Source organism: Triticum aestivum, chromosome 3B, assembly GCF_018294505.1.
Source record: "Triticum aestivum cultivar Chinese Spring chromosome 3B, IWGSC CS RefSeq v2.1, whole genome shotgun sequence".
NCBI classification, from domain to species: Eukaryota; Viridiplantae; Streptophyta; class Magnoliopsida; order Poales; family Poaceae; genus Triticum; species Triticum aestivum.
In genome coordinates this window covers 146,095,969-146,103,101 of record NC_057801.1, presented here as the reverse complement: position 1 = coordinate 146,103,101, position 7,133 = coordinate 146,095,969, and the positions used below count along the sequence as shown (strand labels likewise).

At 38.2% G+C, this 7,133-nt stretch overlaps 1 long non-coding RNA gene across 1 annotated transcript; it reads left to right on the top strand.

Annotated features, from left to right (window-relative positions):
* The first annotated feature begins 6,321 nt into the window (after window positions 1-6,321).
* Window positions 6,322-6,893, top strand: LOC123065059 (uncharacterized). Its single transcript, XR_006430891.1, has 2 exons — window positions 6,322-6,434; window positions 6,633-6,893. It is a non-coding gene; the product is annotated as an uncharacterized lncRNA (long non-coding RNA).
* The last annotated feature ends 240 nt before the right edge of the window (window positions 6,894-7,133 follow it).

Below are 7,133 nucleotides of genomic sequence, written 5' to 3'. Positions count from 1 at the left end.
CACGTATTGTATTGTTGCCATCAAGGATAAAAGGATGGGGTTTTAATTTCATCATATTACTTGAGTTTATCCCTCTACATCATGTCATCTTATTTAAGGCGTTACTCTGTTCTTTATGAACTTAATACTCTAGATGCATACTGGATAGCGATCGATGTATGGAGTAATAGCCCTGCTCAAGAATTCGTCCAATTCACCTGTTAATTCGCTGATTAATCCCTATTCGTAGGGTCATCGAGTAGCCGATAAAATGATAAATTCTCCGATTAATTGATTAACTGGCTGATTAAATTGCCAATTAGTTTATTAATCCCCTACTTGACAGCCGACCGAGTAGCTACCAATTAACGATTTCCTAAACAATGAGTAATAGTAGTAGATGCAGAATTGTTTCGGTCTACTTGACACGGACGTGATGCCTATATGCATAATCATTGCCTTGGGTATCATCATAACTTTGCGCTTTTCTATTAATTACTCGATAGTAATTTGTTCACCCGCCGTATTATTTGCCTTCAAGAGAGAAGCCTCTAGTGAAACCTATGGCCCCCGGGACTATTTTCCATCATATATTTTCAAATCTATAAACCAAAAAACCCAAAAATATCTTGTTGTAGTTTATATATTTTACTTTGTTTTATATTTTAATAATCTTTTATATCTATCTCTATCAGATCTCACCATTGCAATTGACCGTGAAGGGATTGACAACCCCTTTATCGCATTGGGTGCAAGTGTTTGATTGTTTGTGCAGTCGCATAGATTGGAGACTTGCTTGTACCTCGTACTTGATTGATACCATGGTTCTCTAACTAAGGGAAATACTTATCTCTACTTTTTTGCATCACTCTTTACTCTTCAAGGGAAAAACCAACGCAAGTCAAGAAGTAGCAGGAAGAATTTCTGGCGCCGTTGTCGGGGAGGTCTACATCAAGTCTACCAAGTACCCATCATAAACTCTCATCTCTTGCATTACAGTATTCGCCATGTGTCTCACGTTTTCCTCTCCCCCACTTCTAAAACAATTTTCAGAAAAACACAAAAAGATTTTCCTTTTTATTCGCCCTTCTTCGGTTCGTATTTTCGTTTGCTTTTTGGTTGCTTGTGTGCTAGATTGGTTGCTTTGTCATGATGACTCAAGAAAATACCAAGTTGTGTGACTTTTCCAACACTAATGATAGTGATTTTATTAGCACTCTGATTGCTCCTGCCACTAGTGCGGAATCTTATGAAATTAATGACGTTTTGTTGAATCTTGTTATGAAAGAACAATTTTCTGGACTTCCTAGTGAAGTTGTCGCATCCCATCTAAATACTTTCGTTGAGTTGTGTGATATGCAAAATAAGAAAGATGCGGATAATGATATATTGAAGTCATTTCCATTCTCACTACGAGCTCGTGCTAAAACTTGGTTTTCATCTTTGCCTAAAAATAGTATTGATTCATGGAACAAGTGTAAAGATGCTTTTATTTCCAAGTATTTTCCTCCCGCTAAGATCATCTCCCTTAGGAACGATATAATGAATTTTAATTAACTTGATCATGAACATGTTGCACAATCTTGGGAGAGGATGAAATTGATGATAAGAAATTGCCCTACGCATGGTTTGAGTTTATGAATGATTATACAAATTTTTTATGCTGGATTGAATTTTGCATCTAGAAAACTTTTGGATTCCGCTGCGGGTGGTACTTTTATGGAAATCACATTTGGAGAAGCTACTAAACTCCTAGATAATATTATGGCAATTTACTCTCTATGGCATACCGAAAGATCCTCTACTAGTAAAAAAAAGTGCATGCGATTGAAGAAATTAATGTTTTGAGTGGAAAGATGGATGAACTTATGAAATTGTTTGCTAGTACGAGTGCTCCTATTGATCCTAATGATATGCCTTTGTCCACTTTTATTGAGAATAATAATTAATCTATGTATTTGAGTTTTGTTGGTAGGAACAATTTTGGTAATAACGCGTATAGAGGTAATTTCAACCCTGGGTTGTTTCCTAGTAATTCCTCTAATAATTATGGTAATTCCTTCAACAATTCTTATGGAAATTATAATAAGACTCCCTCTGATCTTGAGAACAATATTAAAGAATTTATTAGTTCTCAAAGGAATTTCAGTGCTATGGTTGAAGAAAAATTGCTTAAGATTGATGATTTGGCTAGGAACGTGGATAGAATTTCTCTTCAGATTGATTATTTGAAAATTAGATTTATTCCACCCAAGCATGATATTAATGAGTCTCTAAATGCTATGAGAATTTCTATAGATGAATGTAAAGAAAGAACCGCTAGGATGCATGCTAAGCAAGAGTGGTTTCTAAAAGTGTGTTCTTCGATTTCTCCTGAAAATAATGATGAAGATCTTAAAGTGATTAATGTGACTCCTATTGAATCTTTGTTTTCTAATATAAATCTTGATAAAGATGGGACTGGAGATGAGTCAACTTTAGCTAGAAGGCGTCCCAATGATTCGGAGTTTATAGATCTTGATGCAAAAATTGATAAAAGTGGGATTGGAGAGGTCAAAACTTTAAGTAGCAATGAACCCACTCTTTTGAATTTCAAGGACCTTAATTATGATAATTGTTCTTTGATAGATTGTATTTCCTTGTTGCAATCCATGTTGAGTTCTCCTCATGCTTATAATCAAAATAAAGCTTTTACTAAACATATTGTTGATGCTATGATGAAATATTTTGAAGAAAAACTTGATTTGGAAGTTTCTATCACTAGAAAGCTTTATGATGAGTGGGAACGTGCTATTAAGATTAAAATTAAAGATTATGAGTGCCATGCTTTGTGTTATTTGGGCGCTAGCATTTCCACGGTTCCGAAAACTTTATGTGATGTGCTAGGTTTCGGTATGGTATGAACTTTTCATACCGGTTTGAATTCTAGTATTTACGGTATATACCAAAAAAACAAACGGTTTACCGAATAAACTGAAGCAAAAGAAATTGTATATATCTAAAGGAAATATGCCCTAGAGGCAATAATAAAGTTATTATTTATTCCTTAATTCATGATAAATGTTTATTATTCATGCTAGAATTGTATTAACCGGAAACATAGTACATGTGTGAATACATAGACAAAACTTATAGTCCCTAGTATGCCTCTACTTGACTAGCTCGTTAATCAAAGATGGTTATGTTTCCTAACCATAGACATGTGTTATCATTTGATGAACGGGATCACATCATTAGGAGAATGATGTGATGGACATGACCCATCCGTTAGCTTAGCATTATGATCGTGTCAGTTTCATTGCTACTGCTTTCTTCATGACTTATACAAGTTCCTCATACTATGAGAATATGCAACTCCTGAATACCAGAGGAACACTTTGTGTGCTACCAAACGTCACAATGTAAAAGGTTGATTATAAAGGTGATCTACAGGTGTCTCCGAAGGTGTTTGTTGGGTTGGCATAGATCGAGATTAGGATTTGTCACTCCGTGTTTCGGAGAGGTATCTCTGGGCCCTCTCGGTAATACTCATCACTATAAGCCTTGGAAGCATTGTGACTAATGAGTTAGTTGCAGGATGAAGTATTACGGAACGAGTAAAGAGACTTGCCGGTAACGAGATTGAACTAGGTATTGAGATACCGACGATCGAATCTCGGGTAAGTAACATACCAATGACAAAGGGAACAACTTATGTTGTTATGCGGTTTGACCGATAAAGATCTTTGTAGAATATGTAGGAACCAATATGAGCATCCAGGTTCCGCTATTGGTTATTGATCGGAGACGTGTCTCGGTCATGTCTACATAGTTCTCGAACCCGTAGGGTCCGCACGCTTAATGTTAGATGACGATTTGTATTATGAGTTTATGTGATTTGATGACCGAAGGTTGTTCGAAGTCCCGGATGAGATCATGGACATGACGAGGAGTCTCGAAATGGTCGAGACATAAAGATTGATATATTGGAAGGTTATATTCAGACACCGGAAGGATTCCGAAGTGTAACGGATATTTTTCGGAGTACCGGGAGGTTACCGGAACCCCCCGGGGAGTCAATGGGCCGTAATGAGCCCTAGTGGAGATAGGAGGCAGCGGGAAAGTGCCCCCCAGGCCCAAACCGAATTGGTTTAGGGTTTGGGGGCCGCCCCCCCCCCCCCCCCCTTCCTTCTTCTCTCCTCCTCCTTCCTCCTTCCTCCTAATAGGAATAGGAAAGGGGGGAGCCAAACCTACTTGGAGTAGGACTCCCCCCCCCTTGGGCGCGCCTCCTCTTGGTCGATCTCCTCCTCCCTCCTTCCTTTATATACGTGGGGAGGGGGCACCCAAAGACACAACAGACAACACAAGTTGATCTTTTAGCCGTGTGCGGTGCCCCCCTCCACAGTTACACACCTCGATCATACCGTTGTGGAGCTTAGGCGAAGCCCTGTGCCGGTAGCATCATCATCACCGTCGCCACGCCGTCGTGCTGACGGAACTCACCCTCGGCCTCAACTGGATCAAGAGTATGAGGGACATCATCGAGCTGAACGTGTGCTGAACGCGGAGGGGACATACTTTCGGTACTTGGATCAATCGGATCGTGAAGACATACGACTACAACAACCGCATTGTCATAACGCTTCTGCTTTCGGTCTACGAGTGTACGTGGACACACTCTCCCCTCTCGTTGCTATGCATCACCTAGATAGATCTTGCGTGATCGTAGGAATTTTTTTGAAATTACCGCGTTCCCCAACAATATCTTGGGGAGAACAACCATACAAGTAGTCATTGTTTTTGTACATAAGCTAGATTTCTTGCGGTAATTGCCTTTGGCTCCTAGGTGCATATGCACCCATTGTCGAAATACACATTTTGAAAAGTTAAAAAATTCGGAATAAAAATCCTGCGTGTATATCCGGACATTTTATGTGCGTGCAAAAGGTTTTAGTGAAAAACGACGTTTTTTGTGGCTTGTGTAAAAAAGACAATTTCTGATGCTTCATTCTAACTATTCACGAAGCATTTCTTTATCTTTTTTACACATGCCACAAAAAACGTCGTTTTTCACCGAAACCTTGTGAACGCACATAAAATGTCCGGATATACACGTGGGATTTTTGTTCCAAATTTTTCAACTTTTTAAAATGTGTATTTCGACTATGGATGCATATGCACCTAGGAGCCAAAACGCCGCTCTCGATTTCTTGTTAAGAGCATCCATTTTTATTGTAACATAGTCATACTTCTCTTCAAAAGAATGCTAAGCACATCCATAACCATTGAATTCATGCATGCATATGCACTCGCATATAGTTATATACTCTTTGTATAAAAAGATATGTGTTTTTGAGTTATAAATTTGCAAACTATTATATATAATTTTCAAATTCGCGTCAACTTTGGTTTTTACGGTATGTACCGAAACCATATCAAAATAATTTGGTATATACCAAAACCGAACCGTATCTAAATTTCATACCATATTTACTGATGTATTAATATAGTACAAACCGAAAAACCATATAAACCGAATAAACCGAACGCACAGAGTGAATCTACTGGAAGAAGACATTTCCTGTAAAATTTGTTGGAAGGCAACCGCTGGAGTTTGAGGACGCCTCCAAGCTCGTCTCCATGCCCACCTCGTCCCAGCGCCCCGCTCCTCGCCGGCCCGTCGCCTCCCTGCACCCATGTGACGACCCGCTGCACAGAGAAACCACTGTGCCAGCCTGCCGCCTCCCCGCATCCCCTCACCCCTGGCTGCATTTGCCTTTTTTATGCTTGATTAATGGGAAATGTGAAAAAAATATTTTAAGCGAAGATATTTACAGGAACTGAGAAAACACTCACTAGAGAACTTCCCCTAAATTATGTCGACATCTTGTAAATACTCTTTTTGCGGTGAGATTATTTTAAGGAATTGTTGGAGATGCTCTAAAGATTAATTTTTTCGCAGAGAGATAGTACTCCCTCCGTTCATTTTTGTAAGACCTTGTAGACATTTAAGACAGCACCTAAAACAGTTCATTTAATTGTCTTAAACGACTTACAAAAATGAACAGAGGGAGTACTAAACATTGAACTTTTAGTTTTCTACCAATATGGCATCAACTATCCTAGACATAATTATTTATATCCAAATATTGACGTAATTATTTGTATCCAAATAATTATTTGGATATTTTACCCAAATATAATTATTTGTATCCAAATATAGACAATTTTTATTTCTCACTAATGATTCATAAATGTTAATAAATAGGCCGCAAAATTGGGTGTAATAAGTGATTACTAAAAATAGATCATTTTTTTTAATATATACATGGGCTGTGTGGTCAGTATATGCTTCCTCAGATACAACAATCTCTCGATAGGAGGACTCACTTCTATGGCGAAGCTTACGATGAACGGAAGCAGGGTGGTCGTGCTTATGATAGTTATCCTCGCATGTACCACGATTCATTCGCAGTGTAAGTATGCGGAAACAATCATGTGAAATATGATAAAGCTTTTAGTGTATCATTTTTTTGTGAGGGTATCAAAAATTATTACTCCCTCTGTAAAGAAATATAAGAGCGTTTAGATCACTATTTTTATATTTTTTATCCCTCCTCGAAGAACCACCAACACGAAAGCTAGTTGACATGTACATTGTTGTCTGCATGCAGGTCGATCAGTTGAACAAATGAACAACAACAAGGTCCAAATGTGCACATGCTCACGGGTAAATGCAGTTTACTGCTGCGACCTAGGAGGTGATTGCTTTCCAACGATAGAACAATGCCAAAAAGGTTGCGCTCCTGGATGCAAGCGATCTCATACCTTGACAGAGCCATGAGCAACCATTACATATGATTTATGATGAGAAATAATGTCATGACCATCTTGTAATAAAATTATGAGATGTGATCTATGTTAGTGATTTCTTACCTTTATGATCTCATATAATTAATAGTATTCTCTTCGTCTGGAAATACTTGTCATTGAAATGGATGTATCTAGATGTATTTCAGTTCTAGATACATCTATTTTCATCCATTTTGATGACAAGTAATTTCGGACGGAGGGAGTAATATTTAGTCTTCATGTTATCTTTTGTGGATGTGTATGCCATATTTATTTATTTTTTGCGGGGATTTGTACGCCGTATTGCTGAGGATGATCAGGAC